Genomic DNA, 23,573 nt, shown 5'->3' on the forward strand with positions numbered 1-23,573 from the left:
TAGGATTTTGCAAGCCCAGGCCAGATGGTGGGGGATGAATGTAATGCAACATGAATCCCAGGTCCCGGTTGAGGCCGCACTCGTGTGCGGAACTTGGCTATAAATTTCTGCTCAGCGATTCTGCGTTGTCGCGTGTCCTGAAGGCCGCCTTGGAGAACGCTTACCCGGAGATCAGAGGCTGAATGCCCTTGACAGCTGAAGTGTTCCCCGACTGGAAGGGAACATTCCTGTCTGGTGATTGTCGCACGATGTCTGTTCATTCGTTGTCGCAGCGTCTGCATGGTCTTGCCAATGTATCACGCTTCGGGACATCCTTTCCTGCAGCGTATGAGGTAGACAACATTGGCCGAGTCGTACGAGTATATACCACGTACCTGGTGGGTGGTGTTCTCACGTGTAATGGTGGTATCCATGTCGATGATCTGGCATGTCTTGCAGAGATTGCCCTGGCAGGGTTGTGTGGTGTTGTGGTCGCTGTTCTGAAGGCTGGGTAATTTGCTGCAAACAATGGTTTGTTTGAGGTTGCGCGGTTGTTTGAAAGCCAGTAGTGGGGGTGTGGGGATGACCTTGGCAAGATCTTCATCGATGATGTGTTGAAGGCTGCGAAGAAGATTTTGTAGTTTCTCCGCTCCGCACATTTGTTGCAGGTGACATTTATGGTGCTGGCACCCAATGAATTGTGTAGAGAAGTCACACATAATTGCTGAGTTTGCAAAGAGCTTCATAGTTTAGCTCTAGTGGCAGGTTTTGCCAAATACTGATGTTAGGTGTCATATCTTGGTGCTTGTGATAGGTCTGCAAGAATGTGCAGATAAGTCATCACTTCCAGTTAACTATGTATCAATCCTCAGTTTGTTTCTCTTACCTTCTGATGGTCCTGTCTCATCATGGACTAAAGTTGTGCAAGGATGGGGAGCTCATAATCCCGATTATGCTCATCCCATTTACCAAGAGGAGATGAGTTCTGCATAATCAGCTGTTACTGTTATGACTTTTTATCCTGTCCTCGTCATTGTGCTGCAAGCAGTTTCTCACCTGTAATTGCACAAGTTTAAACATTGTGCTCCAACAGTCATTTTTTATATCAATAGCAAAACATTGTTTGAAGAATTTTGGAGCACAGCACAAATTAGTAGAATATTCAAAATTTGTGTTTGGTCATGTCGCTTTCCAAATCGGTCTCTTTTCCTGTAGCTACAGCATTTAAATGGCCTATTTCAAAATTGCAAATGACATTCAATGTGACTGTAACAAAGCTGGAGTATCCCTCCTCATCCTTCTCGACCTGTCTGTAGCCATCGACCGAGTTGACCACAGCTTCTCCTTCAATGTCTCTGCACCTGTGGCCAGCTGGGTGGGACTGCCCTATCATAGAACATAGAACAGTACAGCACAGAACAGGCCCTTCGGCCCTCAATGTTGTGCCGAGCCATGATCACCCTACTCAAACCCACGTATCCACCCTATACCCGTAACCCAACAACCTCCCCCTTAACCTTACTTTTTTATTAGGACACTACGGGCAATTTAGCATGGCCAATCCACCTAACCCGCACATCTTTGGACTGTGGGAGGAAACCGGAGCACCCGGAGGAAACCCACGCACACAGGGGGAGGACGTGCAGACTCCACACAGACAGTGACCCAGCCGGGAATCGAACCTGGGACCCTGGAGCTGTGAAGCATTTATGCTAACCACCATGCTACCCTGCTGCCCCTTTTTGCATTTGCATCCTGGTTGCATTTCTAGTTGCCTAGTTATAGAAAGATATAGAAAGAAAGCATTTAGATGAGCATTTAATGCCATCGCATATGAGGCTATGAACCAAATTCTGGAAAATGGGATTAGAGTATGTAGGTAGTTGATGGCTGACACAGACCCGATGGGCCGAAGGACCACCTTCTGTGCTGTAAAAACTCTATGACTGTGTACAAAATGGAAAGATTGATTTGCATGGTGTCTTTCATGGCCGTAAGACACTCCAAAGCATTTTACTGATAATTAAATCTTATTTAAATGTAGTTATTGCTTTAATGCAGGAAATACAGCAGACAATTTGTATACAGCAAATGACTAGATAATTTGTTTTTGTGATGTTCATTAAGAGGTCAGTATTGATAGAACCAAACTTTTGCAACCTAGGCGTCGTATTTGACCCGCAGGTGATGGTAAAGCTCCTCTTTCTGCAATGTTTTGGCCAGCTGCACGTACCCCTGCCTCAATTAAAATACTGTATTTTCCATTTCTGGTCTGGATTCAAGTTGTACCACTGGGCTGAAATTTTCAACAACAGTAGTTTGTATTTATGTTGCATCCTCAGCATTGTAAATATTTCATGGCACCTCACAGGAGCCTATCAAACAAAATCTGACACCAAGCCAAATAATGAGATATTAGGGCTAATGACCAAAAGCTTGGTCAAAGAGTTCTATTTTAAGAAAGATCTTAGGAAGGAGGAAAGGGAGGAAGATCCTTTGAATTAAGGAGTAGGATCGAGGGACCAAAAGGTCTGAGACTGCTCCTATTTCTTATATTTAGAAGCAAGGAGGAGGGTTTCAGTAGAAGATGAGCTGAGGCAGGGGTGTAGTCAGGTGATGTTCCAGAGATAGAGGTGGTTGATCTTCACAATCTATATCAATGATTTAGAAATGGGGATTAAATGTAATATTTCCAATTTTGCAGATGACACAAAACTAGGTGGAAGTATGATTTGTGAGGAGGATGTAAAGAAACTTCAAGGAGATTAGCAAAAACTTGGCACATGGAATATGATGTGTCTCTTTGGTAGGAAAAATAGAAATACAGAATATTTATTTAATACGGAGAGGCTGGGACGTGTTGAACTTCAAAGGGACTTGGGTGTTCGTCTTCATGAGTCACTGAAAACTAACATGTAGGTCTCGGAAACAATTGAGAAAGCAATAGGTATGTTGGCCTTTATTACAAGAAGATTTAAGTATAGGAGTAGAGATGTCTTACTGCAATTATATAAAGCCTTGATGAGATTACAACAGGAGTATTGTGTGCAATTTTGGTCCCCTTACCTAAGGAAAGATATTATTGTCATAGAGGGAGCGAGACAAAGGGTAGAATCTTGCCAGAATATGACAAAGTGTCAGGCGACACCCAAAACTGACATGGGCCTCTCCAGTTCCACAGGTCAGTTTTCTGACGGAATCTTGAACCACTTTGCCAACAAAAACTGAGTGCGCGTGGTTTACACTGTCACTCAGATTGGGTGGGGCCTGTTGGAATCAGGTGTTGGATCGCTGCCAAAGAGATTGGGGCTCCATCTTTAAAGGGGAAATCTAACCCCCCCCCCCTCCACACACACACACACACACACACACACACACACACACACACACACACACAATCCATCACCGGCATTGCCCCCTTCCCCCAAAGTTCGCTTCTGGCATTTCCACCCACCAACAATCAATACCTGACCTCCCACCACACATCAAAGCTCACCACTGCCACCCGCTGCCAATTTGTCTCCCCCTAGCACTGCCCTAGGCAGCAGTGCGACCATGATCTCATTGAATGATGGAGCAGGCTAGAAGGTCTGAAAGGCCTGCTCATTTCCTATCTTGGTGAACCGCATCTGGCACAAATGTAACGCACAGACTGCAGCAGATAGTATGCTTCTGCCTGGGCGGCACAGTGGTTAGCAGTGATGCCTACAGCGTTGAGGACCCGGGCTCGATCCCAACCCTGGGGTCACTGCCCGTGTGGAGTTTGCACATTCTCCCTATGTCTGCATGGGCTTCATCCCCACAACCCAAAGATGTGCAGGTTAGGTGGTTTGGCCACGCTAAATTGCCCCTTAATTGGGGAAAAAAAACTCTAAATCTGTTTTTTTAAAAGTATACTGCTGTCTCAGACAGTTGCCAGGGAAATTTTGAATCTGTGGCTAGGGAACGGAGTTTGTGACGGAGTTGAAGATAATGGCTTCAATTTTCCCGGTATTTAGTTGGAGGAAATTTCTACTAGTCCAACACTATATCAGGTAAGCAATCTGATAATTTGAAATAGTGGGAGAGTCAAGAGATTATATTGAGGTAGAGCTGAGTGTCAACTTACATGTGGAAACTAATGCTATGCTTTTGGATGTTGTTGCTAAGGGTTGGCATGCAGGTGAGAAATGGGAGGGGACCATGGACGACTGTTCCTTGGAGGCTGCCAGAGGTAATGGTGCAGAAAGAGGAATCATAGTTTTTTTTCTGGTTATCACTGGATAGAATGCAGCCTCACCGATGTGGATGACTGTTAAAAGGTGTTCGATCAGAATGCCCTGGTTAGCCATGTGAAGGGCTGCAGACCCGTCGGGGAGGATGAGGAGGGGTAGTTTATCTCTGTCACAGTCACATCGGATGTTATTTCTGACTTTGAGGGCCATGTTGCTGCTCTGGCAGGGACAGAAACCTTATTGGAAGGATTCTGACATAGAGTTCCAGGAAAGATGGGTATGGATTTGAGTAATAGTACATGTTCAGGGATTTTGGTTCAGAATGGGAATTTGGAGATACGTCAGTAGTTTGGAAAGAGGGACAAACTATATATTTTTTTCAGGCAAGGAATGAATGCAGTAGATGTGAAGGCGAGGGGCAGTATCTGAAGACCGAGAACTTTCAACAATATCAGTTAACACGGAAGCCTGGAAAGGGGCATTGGGTGGTAAGAAGCTAATAGGCGTAGGAAGGTGGGTCTTGTGGGTACAATGAGTTCAGCGATGGCATGGAAGAGTGAAATTGGAGAAATATGCAATTTCAGAGCTAGGACTGGGGGAACTCAAAGGTAGTTAAGGTCAGGGAGGAAAGTGGTAGAGGCAACTGACCAGATAGTCTGAGTCTTAATGACAAAGAAGACCATGAACCTCTTACCTGTAAGTGATGGTGCAGGAGATAGGGGAAGATGGATGACTTTAAGAGGATTGTTTGCAGTATAGAAAAGAAGCTGGGGGTTATCTTTGCATTCCCGGATGAACTTGAAGTAGGCTTTTGACAGATGAGAGCAGGAATCAATGGACGGGATTCTCCGGCCGCGCCTGTCCAGCGACCGGAAATTACCGCCCGATGTCAATGGATCTTTACGTGGTCCGCATCCCACCCATGGCTATCTTGCGGTGGGTGGGGCGGAAGAATCCACCCAATAGTATTTTGAGATCCAGCCAGATCTGATGGTGAATGATGAAACCAATTGTCTTCTCATTCAAGTCTGGACTTTAGGAAATCGAGATGAATGTCACCAACAGGTAGAATAACCAGGCTGAAAGAGTGTAATCATTTTAATGGGGATTAGGGCATTGAAGGTGGAGATGACAGTGTGGTTTAACAGATTGGTAACTGCAGAAATGTCATGGTACACAGGTGGAATATTGAAAGTGCAGGTGTAAAGAATTGGGAGAGAATTTCTTCCAGATACAGATGGAAGTGGTCTTGGGAGAGGTAAGCGGTAGCACAGTGGTTAGCACTGTTGTTTCACAGCGCCAGGGTCTCTGATTCAATTCTTGCCTGGGTCACTATATATGCGGAATGAACTTTCTCCCTGTGTCTGCGTAGGTTTCCTCCGGGTGCTCCAGTTTCCTCCCACAAGTCCCGAAAGACATGCTTGTTTGGTAAATTAGACATTCTGAATTCTCCCTCTGTGTATCCGAACACATGCTGGAATGTGGTGACTAGGGGATTTTCACAGTAACTTCATCGCAATGTTAATGTAAGCCTACTTGTGACAATAATAAAGAGTATTACTAAGGGGGATATATGGATGTAAAACAATACAAAAGAAGTGACCCGAGATGTCTTAACTGACTGATCAGTGAAGTGAGTTTCAAATTCGCAATTTAGTTTCAAGTCGACAGTTTTAAATGCATGGGCCCCGTACTTAAGTATGAGTTTGCAAAGACTGAGGTGTTTTGTACTTTGCATTCAACACATAGGAACATAGGAATTAAGAGCAGAAGTAGTCAATTCAGCCCTTCAGGCCTGCACCACCATTCAATCAGATCATGGCTGATCTCTTCCTGGTCTCAAATTCATCTCCCCACCTGTTTCCCATATCCCTTTATTTTTAAAAATCAGATGTATATCTATCTCGTTCTTGAAACCATTTAATAGTCAGATTCCATCACACTATGGAGCAGCGAGTTCCACATCCTCTGCAAGAAGTAGCTCCTCCTCATCTGATTTCTAAATCTATAACCCCTCAACCTATATCTGTGACCTTTCGTTCTAGATTTCCCCATAAGGGAGAACATTCGGTCTATATTATACACGTCAATCAGATTCCCTCTCATCCTTCTAAACTCCAGCGAGTATAAACTGTTTAATCTCTCTCTATACGTCAACCCTTTCATCCCCGGAATCAATCTGGTGAACCTCCTCTGAACTGCCTCTAATGCCACCACATCCTTCCTCAAATAAGGAGACCAAAACTAGACACAATATCCATATGTCGCCCCACCAATACCCTATACAATTGCAACAACACCTCTACGTTTACATTCCTGTCCTTCTGCTATAAACGCTAACATTCCATTTGCCTTTTTAATTACATGCTGTACCTGCATACTGACTTTCTGCAATTCATGAACAAAGAAACCCAAATCCATCTGCCCAGACACAGTTTGAATCTGCTTTCCATGTGGACAATTAGCTTTTCTTTTTTTTGGCAAAAATGGATAACCTCCCACTTATCTACACTAAACTCCATCTGCCAAATTCTGGCCCAATTTCCTAGCCTATCTATATCCATCGGTAAATACTTTATCTCTTCTTCACAGCCTGCTTTCCCATCTATTTTAGTATCATCTGCAAATGTTGCTATGTTACACTCTGTCCTTGCTTGCAGATCATTTATATCGATTGTAAACAGTTGGGGACTGAGGACTGACCCCTGCAGCACCCCACTAGTTACAGTTCGCCAGCCAAAGAAGGACCCATTTATCCCAATTCTCTGCTTTCTACCAGTCAGCCAATCCTCAATCCAATCTAGTACTCTACCCCTAATCCCATGTGATCTCAGCTTCTGGATCAGTCTTTTATGCGGCACCTTGTCAAACGCCTTCTGGAAGACTAGATGTACCACATCCATAGGTTCCCATTATCCACCTTGCTGGTTGCATCCTCCAAGAACTCGAGCAAGTTTGTCAAGCATGACTTCCCCTTCATAAAACCATGCTCAGAATGGTGGCTTGAGCTTTGTTACCCATGCCACGTGCTAGTGAGACGAGGAATAGGGAGAGAGAGCAGTTGAACATGTGGCTACAGGGATGGTGCAGGAGGGAGGGTTTCAGATACCTGGATAATTGGGGCTCATTTTGGGGTAGGTGGGACCTCTACAAACAGGATGGTCTACACCTGGACCAGAGTGGTACCAATATCCCGGGGGTGGCATTTGCTAATGCTCTTCGGGAGGGTTTAAATTAAATTTAGCTGGGGATTGGGAACCTGAATTGCAGCTCCAGTATACGGGAGGTTGAGATTAGTGAAGTCATGAGTAAGGTTTCAAGGTTGCAGGAGTGTACCGGCAGGCAGGAAGGTGGTTTAAAGCGTGTTTACTTCAACGCCAGGAGTATCCGATAAGGTGGGTGAACTTGCAGCAGGGTTGGTACCTGGGACTTCAATGTTGTGGCCATTTCGGAGACATGGATAGAGCAGGGACAGGAATGGTTGTTGCAGGTTCCGGGGTTTAGATATTTCAGTAAGCTCAGGGAAGGTGGTAAAAGAGGGGGAGGGGTGGCATTGTTAGTCAAGGACAGTATTACGGTGGCAGAAAGAACGTTTGATGTGGACTCGTCTACTGAGGTAGTATGGGCTGAGGTTAGAAACAGGAAAGGAGAGGTCACCATGTTGGGAGTTTTCTATAGGCCTCAGAAAAGTTCCAGAGATGTAGAGGAAAGAATTGCAAAGATAATTCTGGATAGGAGTGAAAGTTACAGGGTATTTGTTATGGGGGACTTTAACTTTCCCAATATTGACTGGAAATGCTATAGATCGAGTACTTTAGATGGGTCCGTTTTTGTCCAATGTGTGCAGGAGGGTTTCCTGATACAGTATGTAGATAGGCCAACAAGAGGCGAGGCCACATTGGATTTGGTACTGGGTAATGAACCAGGACAGGTGCTAGATTTGGAGGTAGGTGAGCACTTTGGTGATAGTGACCACAATTCAGTTATGTTTACTTTAGCGATGGAAAGGGATAGGTATATACCACAGGGCAAGAGTTATAGCTGGGGGAAAGGCAATTATGATACGATGATGCAAGACTTGGGATGCATAGGATGGGGAAGGAAACTGCAGGGGATAGGCACAATTGAAATGTGGAGCTCGTTCAAGGAACAGCTACTGCGTTTCCTTGATAAGCATGTACCTGTCAGGCAGGGAGGAAGTGGTTGAGCGAGGGAACCGTGTTTTACTAAAGAAGTTGAATCACTTGTCAAGAGGAAGAACGAGGCTTATGTAAAGATGAGACATGAAGGTTCAGTTAGGGCGCTCGAGAGTTACAAATTAGCTAGGAAGATCTTAAAGAGAGAGCTAAGAAGAGCCAGGAGGGGACATGAGAAGTCTTTGGCAGGTAGGATCAAGGATAACCATAAAGCTTTTTTTAGGTATGTAAGGAATAAAAGGATGACTAGGGTAAGAGTAGGGCCAGTCAAGGACAGTAGTGGGAAGTTGTGCGTAGAGTTGGAGGAGATAGGAGAGGTGCTAAATGAATATTTTCCGTCAGTATTCACGCAGGAAAAAGACGATGTTGTCGAGGAGAATACTGAGATACAGGCTACTAGACTAGAAGGGCTTGAGGTTCATAAAGAGGAGGTGTTAGCAATTCTGGAAAGTGTGAAAATAGATAAGTCCCCTGGGCTGGATGGGATTTATCCGAGGATTCTTTGGGAAGCTAGGGAGGAGATTGCTGAGCCTTTGGCTTTGATCTTTATGTCGTCATTGTGTACAGGAATAGTGCCAGAAGACTGGAGGATAGCAAATGTTGTCCCCTTGTTCAAGAAGGGGAGTAGAGACAACCTTGGTAACTATAGACCAATGAACCTTACTTCTGTTGCGGGCAAAGTCTTGGAAATGTTTATAAGAGATAGGATTTATAATCATCTAGAAAGGAATAATTTGATTAGGGATCGTCAACACGGTTTTGTGAAGGGTAGGTCGTGCCTCACAAACCTTATTGAGTTCTTCGAGAAGGTGACCATACAGGTGGACGAGGGTAAAGCAGTTGATGTGGTGTATATGGATTTCAGTGAAGCATTTGATAAGGTTCACCACGGTAGACTATTGCAGAAAATATGGAGGCATGGGATTCAGGGTGATTTAGCAGTTTGGATCAGAAATTGGCTTGCTGGAAGAAGACAGAGGGCGGTGGTTGATGGGAAATGTTCAGTCTGGAGTTCAGTTACTAGTGGTGTACCACAAAGATCTGTTTTGGGGCCACTGCTGTTTGACATTTTTATAAATGACCTGGAGGAGAGTGTAGAAGGATGGGTGAGTAAATTTGTAGTTAACACTAAAGTCGGTGGAGTTGTGGACAATGTGGAAGGATGTTGCAGGTTACAGAGGGACATAGATAAGTTGCAGAGCTGGGCTGAGAGGTGGCAAATGGAGTTTAATGCAGAAAAGTGTGAGGTGATTCATTTTGGAAGGGGTAACAGGAAGACAGAGTACTGGGCTAATGGTAAGATTCTTGGTAGTGTGGATGAGCAGAAAGATCTCAGTGTCCATGTACATAGATCCCTGAAAGTTGCCACCCAGGTTGATAGGGTTGTTAAGAAGGTGTATGGTGTGTTCGCTTTTATTCGTAGAGGGATTGAGTTTCGGAGACATGAGGTTATGTTGCAGCTGTACAAAATTCTGGTGCGGCCGCATTTGGAGTATTGCGTGCAGTTCTGGTCGCCGAATTATAGGAAGAATGTGGAAGCATTGGAAAGGGTGCAGAGGAGATTTACCAGAGTGTTGCCTGGTATGGAGGGAAGATCTTCTGAGGAATGGCTGAGGGACTTGAGACTGTTTTCGTTAGAGAGAACGAGGTTAGGAGGTGACTTAATTGAGGCATACAAGATGATCAGAGGATTGGATAGGGTGGACAGTGAGAGCCTTTTTCCTCGGATGGTGATGGCTAGCACGAGGGGGCATAGCTTTTAATTGAGAGGAGATAGATATAGGACAGATGTCAGATGTAGGTTCTTTACTCAGAGAGTAGTAAGGGCGTGGAATGCCGTGCCTGCAACAGTAGTGGACTCGCCAACATTAAGGGCATTTAAATGATCATTGGATAAACATATGGATGATAAGGTAATAGTGTAGATGGGCTTTAGAGTGGTTTCACAGGTCGGCGCAACTTTGAGGGCCGAAGGGCCTGTACTGCGCTGTTATGTTCTATGTTCCTCCCTCCGTCCCTCGCTCCTCATCCCTCCCCCCCCCCCCCACCAACCACAGAGTTCAAGCTAACTGTCCATAGTTTCCTACTTTTGCCTCTCTCCTTTTTAGAATTGGGGGGGTCCCATTAGCGTGTTTCCAATCCACTGGGACCCTTCCAGATTCCAGGGAATTCTGAAATATCATAACCAATGAATCCACTATCTCAACTGCTACCTCCCTTGATCCCTAGGGTGCAGGCCATCAGGTCCCGGAGACTTGTCGGCCTTTAATCCCATTCGTTTATTCAATTCCGTCTCCTAGTGATGGTTAATGCACTATGTTCCTCTGCATCCTATACCTTCATTCAGAGATACTTGATGGTGATACTTTTAATTGGTTACATTATAGTCACAGACATCTGATTTCTTGTGAAAATATACTTTAAATTTATTAAATCCGTTTAAAAAAGGATACTATATTCATAAATTAAGATACGTGCAGTCATCAATTTAAATTCCTGATCCAGATTCTTACACAACTATAAATTCAGAACTGAGGCAACTTTTATAAAATTATAAATTTCAAATCCTTTGCTTCCGATTACTTTACTTTTCTCTTTCTAAACTATTCTATAATGTCACTGTGTTTCTAGTAACTGACACAGAAATGTAACGTTTCTGATGAGATTGGTGCACAGTGGGGCATTTATTTGACTGTTGACACACTGCTGTTCTTGCCTGAACTCCTAGGTTTGGAGGTAATTAAATATTCACTTCAAGCTGTTGCCCACACACAGGGTTGGCTGTGGGAGTGCGCATTCCTGGAGTTGCAGAATTGTTGCAGTAGAAAAGTGAAGGTTGTTTCTTATTTACTTCAATCCACAACTAGACTATCTGACTTTAGACTTTGCATGAATTAGCAGAACTAAATCCTAATTTTCTGTCCAGCGAAGTAAAAAGGTGGTGATTAAAGGTGCAGATAATTTAGGATATTATAGAATGTGCAGAAGGAGGCCATTCAGCCCATCAGGTTTTCATCAACTCTTTGAAAGAGCGCTCCACCCGTGGCCACTCGCCCGTCTACACCACCTTATCCCCGTAACCCCATAACCTAACCTGCAAACTAAGGAGCAATTAGCGTGGTCAATCCACCTAACCCGCACATCTTTGGATTGTGGCAGGAAACCGGAGCACAAGGAGAAAACTCGCACAGACACAAGGAGAACATGCAAACCCCACACAGACAGTGACCCCGGGATTGAACCAGGGTCCCTGACGCTGCAAGTCAGCAATGCTAACCACTGTGCCACCATGCTGCCCACTTCTCACCAGTGGAAAAGGATAAAAAGCATCACGGACATTCCGTAAGGCAGGGACTCATTTTAGGTACCTCGGGGTGTAGGCTGCTCGAGATTGGGGGAGGGGGGGGCTCCGTAGGTACAACATTTCTAGTTTGGTGGGGAGAGTAAAAGCTGATCTGGCAAGGTGGGATGGTCTCCCTCTGTCACTGGCGGGTTGGGTACAGGCGGTTAAAATGAATGTGCTGCCGCGATTCCTGTTTATTTTTCAATGCCTGCCGATTTTCCTGCCAAAGGCATTTTTTTTAGAGAGATTGAAGCGATGATTACCTCATTCATATGGGGAGGGAAGGTGGCCAGAATTAAAAAGGTGCTACTTCAGAGAGGGAGGCAGGCAGGGGGTTTGGGTCTTCCGAACCTGATGTATTATTACTGGGCGGCGCATGTGGAGAAGGTACGGAGCTGGGTCAGAGGGGTTGACTCCCAATGGGTCAGAATGGAGGAGAGTTTGTGCAGGGGGTCGTGATTGAAGGCGCTAGCTACAGCGCCGCTCCCGACGGCCCTGGGGAGATACTCGGGGTGTCCACTAGTAATAGCTTTGTTGAGAATTTGGAGGCAGGTTCGACAGCACTTCGGGTTGGGGGCAGGGTCAAGGGAAATGCCGATTCGCGGGAACCATAGATTTGAGCCAGGGAAGTGGGATGGAAATTTTCGGAGATGGGAGGAGAAAGGAATTAGGACACTAAAAGATTTATTTCTTGGAGGTCGTTTTGCAGTGTTTAAAGGAGCTGGGAGCGTAGTATGGGCTGGAGCAGGGGGAAATATTTAGATACATGCAAGTTCGAGACTTTGCCAGAAAGGAGATACAGAGCTTCCCAGGAGAGCCGGCTTCCACATTGCTAAAGGAGGTGCTGACGACAGGGGGACTGGAGAAGGGGGTAGTAACGGCGGTATACGGGGCTATTTTGCAGGAGAAGGTGCCACTAGAAGGGATCAAGGCAAAGTGGGAGCAAGAGTTGGGAGAGGATATGGAGGAGGGGTTCTGGTGTGAGGTGCTCTGGAGGGTGAACACCTCCACCTTGTGTGCGAGGTTGGGTCTGATGCAGCTGAAGGTGGTGTACAGAGCGCACCTTACAAGGGCGAGGATGAGCCGGTTCTTTGAGGGGGTAGAAGATGTGTGTGAACGTTGTGGGGGAGGCCCCGCAAACCACGTTCATATGTTTTGGTGCTGTCCAAAGTTGGAGGATTACTGGAAGGAGTTGTTTAGGGTAATCTCTGAAGTGGTGCACGTGAATCTGGACCCGGGCCCTCGGGAGGCCATATTTGGGCTGTCGGGCCAGCCGGGGTTGGAAACGGGTGCAGAGGCAGATGTTGTAGCCTTTGCCTCGTTGATCGCCCAAAGGTGGATCCTGTTAGGGTGGAGATCAACCTCTCCACCCTGTGCTTTGGCGTGACGAGGGAGACCTGCTGGAATTCTTGACACTTGAAAAGGTCAAATTTGAACTGAGGAGAAGAATGGAGGGTTTCTACAGTTCATGGGCGTTATTCATTATCCACTTTTGAGAATTGGATCACATCGAACATTAGGGGATTGGGGGGACTGTATGTGTTAATGGTGACTATGGGTGATTTCTGATTCCTTTTTGTCATTTGTTTATGTTAACATGCGGGCTAATGACTGGGGTTTGGTGGGAGGATGGGATCATTGTTATTGATTTGAAGATTGACATTACATTTGTTACTGATTATTGTTTATTGTACATTTGGGAGAAAATGTGAAAAAGGAGGAGAATAAAAAAAATATTTTTAAAAAAGCGTCACGGACAAATTTATAGATAATGCTCTTGAAATACAGAAGTTTGGTGTCCAGGAACATCATCTCCAGGGAAAAGTTGACTAATGCTGTTGACGGGGTGACTATGTCCTGGTTGAAAATGTGGACGATTAAGGTGAAGAGGGAATAGGTAGCAAGTCTAATGTTACCTGAACAGATGTGGAAGTTGTGGGTGGTAGAACAGGAACTGTCTGATTGGATGACCGTGTTGCAGATATTAATAACTCAGTACGTCAGCGATGCAGTAAGAGGCTGGAATTGGCCACTTGGTGCTGCCATTCTAGTGTTATTTTGAAGAACAGCTAAAAGGCTAGCCCTGTGAAATAGTGCATCAACTACTTGTTTAGCACATCTGTGGTGCTGCATTGGTTGAAAACTATGATCCCTTGCAGAGGCAGAAAATCTAAGTGATGTTGAACTGGCACAGGCAGCTCTGATCTTGTGTTTTGCGGCCGATGATACAAGTCTACAGCTGCCTCCCAACTGAGACCTAAATCTGCAGCTGATGATTCTGCTTAATGACAGGTAGGGACAATCTTTGTTTGGTCTTTCTGGCATGATGTCCTTCTTCTCACCTTCAATTGAGATGTTGTGATGGGAAGCACAGAAAGCAATCCCCAAGTCTTGCATTAGAGGAGTGGTTTTAGAAAATGACTGGACACGGCTCAATTCTTTAGTCCGTATACCTGCTGAGCCATTGGCGAGACACACTGATCCACGCATGCTTTCAAAAGAATTTGTGTTAGCTTCTGCAAGAATTGCCGTATCTGCATCTGTCAAATAAATTGCACGTGGAATTTTTTTGTGGTAATTACACCTTGTGAACAGATGGAATAAGTAAAGGCATGAAAGCTGACATTTGTTTTGTATTGAGTTTATCTTGCTTGAAAATTCCATTGCTGAAATAACTGGATAATTGGAATGCTGAATTCCATCTCTTAAAGTATGTATCTGCCACTTAGTTCACTTTTTGGCTATCTTCTGCACTTCTGTATTATCTCATCCTTGTTGCTACTCTGATTTTTCAAATGGCATATTTCTTCAATAGTTATGGTATTCATGTTTTGGTTGAAAATGTTGCTCACATTCAGGAATAGTGAGGGGTTCAGCTCTGGTCGAAGGCTTATTTTTCAACTCCGGGGAGACATTAGTCATTTGCGAGCTGTTCGTATCACTGGCAAAATCTGGCATTTATTGCTCCTGAACCGCTGCAGTCCATGTGGTGTTAAGGTACACACCCACAGTGCTGTTAGGAGGGGGGGGGAGTTCCAGGATTTTCACCCAGCAGCAGTGAAGGACTGTCGATACAGATCAAAGTCAGGATGGTGTGGGAATTGGAGGAGAACTTGCCGGTGGTGGTTTTAGCATATGTTTGCTGCCCTCGACCGTCCAGGTGGTGGATTTGGGAGGTGTTTTTGAAGGAGCTTTGATGAGTTGCTCCAGTCCATCTTGTGTATTGGACAGATTGCTGCCACTGTCTGCCGGTATAAGATCCCTACAGTGCAGAAGGAGACTATTCGGCTCATTGTGTCCTGACTGACCCGCTGAAGGAGCACCCACCCAGGCCCACTCCCCATCCCCTGTCACCCCATCGAAACTTTGGACACTAAGGGTAATTTATCATGGCCAACCCACCTAACCTGCACATCTTTGAATTGTGGGAGATAACCAGAGCACCCAGAGGATATCCACACTGACACTGGGAGAAAGTGCAAATTCCACACAGTCACCCAAGGTCGGAAGGGAGTGAGTAGTTAAGGTGATGCATGGGGTACTGATTGAACAGGTTGTTTCGTCTTCGGTGGTGTTGTGCTTTTTAGAGTACCCAATTTTTTTTTCCAATTTAGCATGGCCAATCCACCTAACCTGTACATCTTTGGATTGTGGAGGTGAAACCCACGCAGATACGGGGAGAATGTGCAACTCCAGACGGACAGTGGCCCAGGGCCTGGATTTGAACCCGGGTCCTCAGTACCGTAGTTCCAGTGCTAACCACTGTGCCACGTGCCGCCGCAGTGTTGTGCTTCTTGAGCATTGTTACAAAGCTGCACTCATCCAGGCAAGTGGAGACTATCGATAATACTCATGGCCTATGTCTTCTAGATTGTGGGTAGGATTTAGGGCATCAGGAGACGAGCAACTCCCAGCAGGGTAAATATCACAGCTGTGATGCGGGAGGATATCTTGGAGGGATCCTGCAGTGAGGCATTATGGGTAGAGCTTACAAATAGGAAGGGTGCAATCACAATGTTGGGGTTGCAACGTGGGCTTTCGAGCAGCCAGAGGGATGCAGAGGAACAGATATGTGGTCAGATTCTGGAAAGATGTGAAAATAGCAGTGTTGTTGTGGTGGATGATTTTTATTCCCTCCATATTAACTGGGACTCTGAGTGCCAGAGGTTTGGCTGGAGAGCAATTTGTTTGGTGTGTCCCAGAGGGTTTTTGAAACAATATGCTAATAGTCCAACTAGAGAGGGGGCCTTCAATATACCTAATATTGGGAAGTGAGCACGGCCAGTTGACCAAATTTTCAGTAGGGGAGCATTTTTTGGAGTAGTGATCAGAATGTTGTAAATTTTCGAATATTCATAGATAAGGACAAGTGTGTTCCTTCAGTGAGAGTGGTAAATTGGGGGAAAGCCGACTACAACAGAATTCGGCAAGAGCTGAAGAATGTGGATTGGGAGCGGCTGTTTGAGGGTAAATTCACATTTGATATGTAGGAGTCTTCGAGACCAGTTGATTAGAGTGCAGGACAGGCATGTCCCTGCGAAAATGAAGGACAGAAATTGCAGGATTAGGGAACCATGGATGACGGGATAAATTGTGAGACTAGTCGAGAAGAAAATGTAAGCATACATAAGGGCTAGGCAACACTAAACTGACCAAGCGGGGTCAAGGAAAATCCCAAGGCCTTTTATACATATATAAGGAGCCAGAGAGTAGCTAGGGAAGAGTAGGCCCACTCGAGGACAAAGGAGGGAAGGTATGCATGGAGTCAGAGGAAGTGGGTGAGATCTGTAAAGAGTACTTTGCATTGGTATTTATCAAGGAGAGGGACATGACAGATGCTAAGGTTTGGAATGGGTGTATGAATACTCTAGGACATGTCAGCATAATGAAGGAGGAAGTGTTGGATATCTCAAAATGCATTAAGGTAGACAGGTCCCTGGACCAGAAGGGATATATCCCAAGATACTGTGGGAGGCCCTGATGGGATATATCCCAGTTTACTGTGGGAGGCAAGAGAGGAAATTGCTGGGGCCTTAACAGATATTTTTGCATCATCGTTGACTACAGGCAAGGTTCCAGAGGACTGGAGAATAGCCAATGTTGTCCCTTTGTTTAAGAAGGGAAGCGGGGATAAGCCAGGTAATTATAGGCCGTTGAGCCTGAACCAGTGGTGGGGAAGCTGTTTGAGAAGACGCTGAGGGACAGGATTTATTCACATTTAGAAGCAAATGGACTTGTTACTGATAGGCAACTTGATTTTGAGCGGGGAAGGTCACATCTTACCAACTTGATATGTGACAAAATTAATTGATGAGGGAAAGACTGTGGATGTCATCTACATGGACTTTAATAAGGCGTTTGACAGGGTCCCTCATGGCAGAATGGTACAAAAGATAAGTCACATGGGATTTGTGGTGTGCCAGCTAGATGGATAAAGAACTGGCTTGCCAACAGGTCACAGAGTAACAGTGGAAGGGAGTTTTTCAGAATGGAGATCTATAACGAGTGGTGTTCCACAGGGATCAGTTCTGGGACCATTGTTGTTTATAATATACAGAAATTATCTGGTGGAAAATGTAGTTAGTCTGATTAGCAAGTTTGCAGATGGCACTAAGGTAGAGTTGCAGATAGTGAAGGGGACTGTCAGAGAATACAGCAGAATATAGATATATTGGCGAGTTGGACAGAGAAATGGCAAATGGAGTTCAATCTGGACATATGTGAGGTGATACATTTTGGAAGATCACCTGTGAATTATACAGTAAATGGCAGAACCTTTAGGAGCATTGACATACAGAGAGATCTGGGCGTTCAGGTCCATAGTTCCATGAAAGTGGCAGCGCAGGTGAATAAGGTGGTCAAGAAGGCATAGGGCATGCTTGCTTTCATCAGCCAGAGCATTGAGCACAAGAATTGGCTGGTCATGTTACAGCTGTACAAAACTTTAGTTAGGCTACATTTGCAATATTGCTTGCAGTTCTGGTCACCACACTACCAGAAGGACGTGGATGCTTTGGAGAGAGTGCAAAGAAACAGGATGTTGCCTGGTATGGAGGGTGTTAGCTATGAAGATTCTGATTGTTTGTTTTTGTTGGAAAGACGGAGGCTGAGAGGAGACCTGACTAAGGTCTACAAAATGACGAGAGGTATAGACAGACTGAATAGTCAGAAGCTTTTTCCCAGGGTGGAAGGCTCAATTACAAGGGGGCACAAGTTCAACGTGAGAGGGGGAAAGTTTTGGGGAGATTGTGGGGAACGATTTTCACGCAGAAGGTGGCGGGTGCCTGAAACGCTTTGCCAATGGAGGTGGTGGAGGCAGACACAATAGCAACGTTTAAGATGTATCTTGACAGACACGTGAATGGGTGGGGAAAGGAGGGCTGCAGATTGTTTGGGCAATAAATAGTAGGTATAAATAAGGAATCTGGATCGGCACAGGCTTGGTGGGCCGAAGGGCCTGTTCCTGTGCTGTAACGTTCTTTGTTCAGAATTCACAGCTGTGAACCTGCTCTTGTAGCCATGGTATTTGTATGACTGATCCAGTTCAGTTTCTGGTCAAAGGTGACCCCCAGGATGATGGTTGTGAGAATTCAGGGCTGGTAATCCTGTTGAATGTCCAGTGAGAGAGGTAGATTCTTTCTTGGTCATGGTCATTGTCTGATACTTATGTGACTCGAGTGATATGCCACTTGTCAGCCTGAGCTGGACTGTTGTCCAGGTCTTGCTGTACATGGACATGACCTATAACAGTATCTGATGAGCCATGAATGGTATTGAACAGTGTAATCATCAGCAAATGTCCCACTTATCTCCGTGTGTTGGAGGGAAGCTCGTTGATCAAACGATTGTAGATAGTTGGGTCTAGGACACTACTCTTGCAGTGATCTCCTAGAGCTGAGATGATTGGCTTCCAATAAGCACAACCAACTCTCTTTATGCTAGGTATACTTGATGGGAATTGGGAACTGTGTGCAGGATGTTCAGAGGCTTCAAGGTGATATAGACAAGTTGGATGAGTGGGCAAATATGTGGCAGATTCAGTGTAACGTGGGTAAATGTTTAGTTATGCATTTCAGATAGAGAAACCGAATGGCAGAGAATTATTTAATTGGTGATAGATCGGGAAATGCTGACATAAAAAGAGACCTGGGTTCTTAGTGCACCAGTCACTGAAAGCAAGCATGCAGGTAGAGCAAGTAGTTAAGAATGCAAATGGTATGTTGGCCTTCATTGCAGGAGGACTTGAGTACAAGAGCAACGATGTCTTACTGTAGATGTACAGGGCCTTGGTGAGACCAAACCTAGAGTATTCTGCGCAGTTTTGGTCTCCTTACCTCAGGAAGGATATAGTTGCCATAAAGGGAGTGCAGTGAAGGTTCACCAGACTGATTCCTGGGTTGGCGGAGGTTGGCAGAATTGTTGTATGAGGGGCAGTACGGTGGCGTAGTGGTTAGCATTGCTGCCTCACGGCGCCGAGGTCCCAGGTTCGACCCCGGCTCTGGGTCATTGTCCGTGTGGAGTTTGCACATTCTCCCTGTGTTTGCTTGGGTTTTGCCACCAGAACCCAAAAATGTGCAGGGTAGGTGGATTGGCCATGCCAAATTGCCCCTTAATTGGAAAAAAATGAATTGGGTACACTAAATTTATTTTTAAAAAGATAAAAAAGGATTTTTGTACGAGGGGAGATTGGGTCAACTGTGCCTGTATTCGTTGGAACTTAGAAGAATGAGAGGGGATCTAATTGAAACATATAGAATGTTGCCATGGTTGAAAAGACTGGACACATGGATGTTGTTTCCTGTAGCTGTGGGAGGTGGGGTGCTGGTGTTTAGAACAAGGGGTAGGCCACTTAGGATTGATATGGAGTGAAGCCTTCACTGAGAGGGTGATGAACCTGTGGAATTCTTTGCCACAGAAGGCTATGGAAACCAAGTTATTGAATGTATTTAAGAAGGAAATAGATTTCTCGACTCAAAAGGCATCAAGGGGTATGGGGAGAACGCAGGAGTATGGGGTTGAGATAGAGGATCAGCTATAATATTAAACGGCAGAGCAGGCTCGAAGAGCTGAATGGCCTACTCCTATTTTCTGTTTCTATGTGTGACTTGAGCCAGTGGAGAGTTTCCCCCTGATTCCAGTTTTCTAGGGCTTTTGATGCTATACTCCAGATCAGTCATTCACGCCTCACCTCTTGATTTCAGCTCTTTTGTCCATGGTTGGATCAAGGCTGTAATGAGATCAGGAGCCGCATTGCCCTGCTGGAACCCAAAGTGAGAAACAGTGAGCAGATTATTGCCATGTAAGGGCCGCTTGAAAGCCTCTTTTATGACACCATCCATTACTTTGCTGATGATGGAGAGTAGATTGATGGTTGGTAAATGGCCAGACTGAATTTGTCCTGCTTTTTATGGATGTTCCACGCTGTTGGGTAGATGACAGTTTTGAAAATGTACTGGAACAACTTAGTTATGACTGGACTAAAGTATCTGCCAGGTCATGAGGTTATAGATTGTGCTGAATAAAATTCTGCTGCAGATGGCCCACAGTGCCTCATGTATGTCTAGTTTTAAGTTATATTTGTTCTAATTCTATCCCATTTAACATTGTGATAGTGCCACACAACATGATGAAGAGTAACATCAATGTGAAGATGGGACTTGTCTCCACAAGGACTGTGCAGTGGTTAATCTAACCACTGCTGTCATGAACAGATGCATCTGCAACAGATAGATTGGTAAGGATGAGGCCAAGTAGGCTATTCCCTCTTGTTAGTTCTCTTACCACCTGACATCCCCTCCAATCTACCAGCTATGTCCTTACCTGACCCAGCTGGCCAAGTCCTAATGTTGTTGCTACAGTAGTCCCCCGTTATACCGCGGGTGTTCGGGTCCAAGACAGCCACCCGCGTTGTATCCAAGCCGCGGATATCCAAGTTGGCGGATATCCAAATGAATGAACGAGAGGAAACATCGCTGACTGTGCTGAACATTGCTGAATGGAAGGGCGTTTTAAATAAAAAACATCAAAGTCCGTTCAAGTCTTAAATCAAGTTTTAAATTTATTAAAATATATACAATAATATATACATACAATATTATACTTAAAATTGTACTTACAAGCATATTTTTAAAAATCATTTAAAAAAGTCTGTGAGTTTCTTCTGGCACATCCCCTTCCTCATCTTGACTTGTGCTTGCCTCTGGAGGTTCTTCAGGTGTAGGATGTATATCGGGTCGAAGTCCTGTTGCTCTGTGTATGCTATGAGCCACTTCAGGTGCGTGATGGCATCCGAGTGGCTCTTTGCCACTGTGCGTTGGGGTTCTTCTTCTTCTGCCTCCTCTTGGGTGACCTGGTCGATGATCTCCTCCTCTGTGAATGTTTCTGCGGGTGCCATGTCATCCTCTGCTGCTGCCCACCTGTTCACCCAATCCTGGAGTGTTAGGTTCTCATCCAGGTGGTCCTCTAGCCTCTCCTCAGCTGCCCTGATCTCTGCTTCAGTAAAGCCTACGAAGTCCTCTTCATCCGGGTAATGTTGGGGTCGTGGGAGTGCTGCTCCTAGGGCCTTGTTCCAGCAGTTGGCGATGGTCTTCTCCGTCACAGCTCCCCAGGCCTTCCCTGCCAGATAACAGGCATCCTTGATGGTGATGGCTTTCAGGTAATCTGGGACAGTGAGAGGAGAGTCTGTCATTTCCAGGATCAGTTCCTTTTTGTACACAGACTTGAAGGTCTGAATGATGCCAGCATCACATGGCTGGATCTTGCTGGTGGTGTTCTTTGGGAGATAGAGCACTTGGATCTGCCCATCCCTGGTCTTGAGAACATCTCCTTGAGGGTGGGCTGAGCAGTTGTCCAGTAGGAGTGTGGCCTTCTGCGGTAAGTTGCGGGCACTAAGGTGGTCCCTGACACTGGGTACAAAGAACTTGAAGAACCACTCCTCAAATAAGGAAGCTGTCATCCAGGCTTTGCCAGAGTTCCGGTAGGTAATGGGTAGGTTCTCCATGTTGATGTGGTGAAAGCATCTAGGAGACTTGAATTTGCCCACAATCAATGGCTTCAGCTTGTGTGTTCCCGTGGCATTGCTGGCAAACAGGATGGTGAGCCTGTTCTTGGCTTGCTTGTACCCCAGAGTCTTGTGGGCATCATCCTTGACAGCTAGGGTCTTGTCAGGCAGCATCTTCCAGTAGAGTCCTGACTCATCTGCATTGTAGAGTTGCTCTGGGGTCAGCTCCTCTTGCACCATGTAGTTCTTGAGGATGTCGGGAAAGGCTGCTGCGGCTCCTGAGTCGGCGGATCTCTGTTCACCACTGATGGTAACTGCACCTATCCCATGTCTTTTCTGGAACCGATGGAGCCAACCCTTGCTGGCTACGAAATTGCTGTCCTCTGGGTTGAGCTGGTGATGGAACTTCTCAGCCTGAGTCCTGATGATAGGTCCAGATAGGGGGGTGCCACCAGACTGTTCCTGGACAAACCAGGTGAACACAGCCTTCTCCAAGTTAATGTCACTAGCGTTCCTTGCCTTTTTCCTGGTAAGCCCTTCACTCTGAGAAACTGTCCCAACATATGTTCTTAAATTGGGCTCATCTTTCACCCACCCATGGAGGGTTGACTCTGGTACACCAGTCTCTCTGGATAATTTTGCCTTCGTTTCCCCGTTTCGAAGCCGGTCTATCAAATGTATCTTTTGCTTCACCGTATAAGACTTGCGCTTAAACATTTTGAACGACAGTAACTGAACTCGAAGATACCTGCACTGGAAAAGGTATCCCTTTTATGGCTGGGTAATCGGGCTAATCGGTCGCGGCTACTCATCGCGTCTAATCGTTCTACAGTAATCATCGCGGGTAATCATCGCTGCTAATCGGTCTAATCATCGCGGCTAATCATGGCGGCTAAAAAAGGTGCTGTTTCAAAAAGAGTTTAAAATGAGTCAAGTAAGTTGGGGTCCATAAGCCCCCCCGCCGTATATCGCGAACCGCGGTATTGCGGAGCGCGGTATAACGGGGGACTACTGTATTGAGCCACTCTTTGGTGATGTACATTGAAGTTGCCTCCCAGAGTATATTCTGTCCCCTTGCCACTCTCAGTGCTTCTTCCTCTTCGGTGTTCAACGTGGAGGAATCCTGTTTCATCAGTTCTCCTATACTGCTCATTGAACCAGGCTTTGGTACCTGGCTTTAAGGTAACATGCCAAGCCTGAGATTACGGATTGTAGTCAGATACAATTCTGCTGCTTCTGGTTGTCTCGTGGATGCCCTGGTTTGAGTCGCCAAAGCTGTTCTGAATCTGTTACGTTTAACATGTGGTAGTGCCACACCGCTCAATTGAGGGTGTTCTCGGTGTGAAGACAGGGCTTTGCCTCTACCAGGATTGTACAGTGGCCTTTCCAATTAATACCATTGTGGTCAGATGTGTTTACGACAGACAGCTTGGTGACGCTGAGGTCAAATAAGGTTTTTTCTCTCACCGCCTGTAGGCATAATCTGGCAGATATGTCATTCAGAACCCAGCCAGCTTGGTCAATATTGTTGTATCGAGCCACTCTTGGATGATGGACATTGAAGTCCACTCGCCTAGAGTATATTCGTGCGCTTGCTACCTTTGGTGTTTCTTTAACTTGGTGTTGAACATGGGGGAGTACTGCTTCATCACCTGAGGGAGGGTAATAATCAGCAGGTGCTCTCCTTGTCTATGTTTGACTTGATGCCATGAGACAGAATGGGGTCTGGTGTCAGTGACTAGTACTTCCAGGCCCACTCCACTGTCCTGTCACCTCTGGTGAGTCTGTCCTGAGGGTGGATGTTGATCGAGGGGTTTGGGACTTTGGCTGTACAGTATGAA

General features: G+C 45.6%; 1 protein-coding gene across 11 annotated transcripts in view; it reads left to right on the plus strand.

The window, feature by feature from the left end:
* The window catches only part of apbb2b (amyloid beta (A4) precursor protein-binding, family B, member 2b), a 407,406-nt gene that overhangs the window by 104,331 nt on the left and 279,502 nt on the right, over positions 1–23,573 (plus strand). The gene's annotated exons all lie outside the window — the stretch shown is intronic.

Source organism: Scyliorhinus canicula, chromosome 3 (assembly GCF_902713615.1).
Source record: "Scyliorhinus canicula chromosome 3, sScyCan1.1, whole genome shotgun sequence".
Taxonomy (NCBI): Eukaryota; Metazoa; Chordata; class Chondrichthyes; order Carcharhiniformes; family Scyliorhinidae; genus Scyliorhinus; species Scyliorhinus canicula.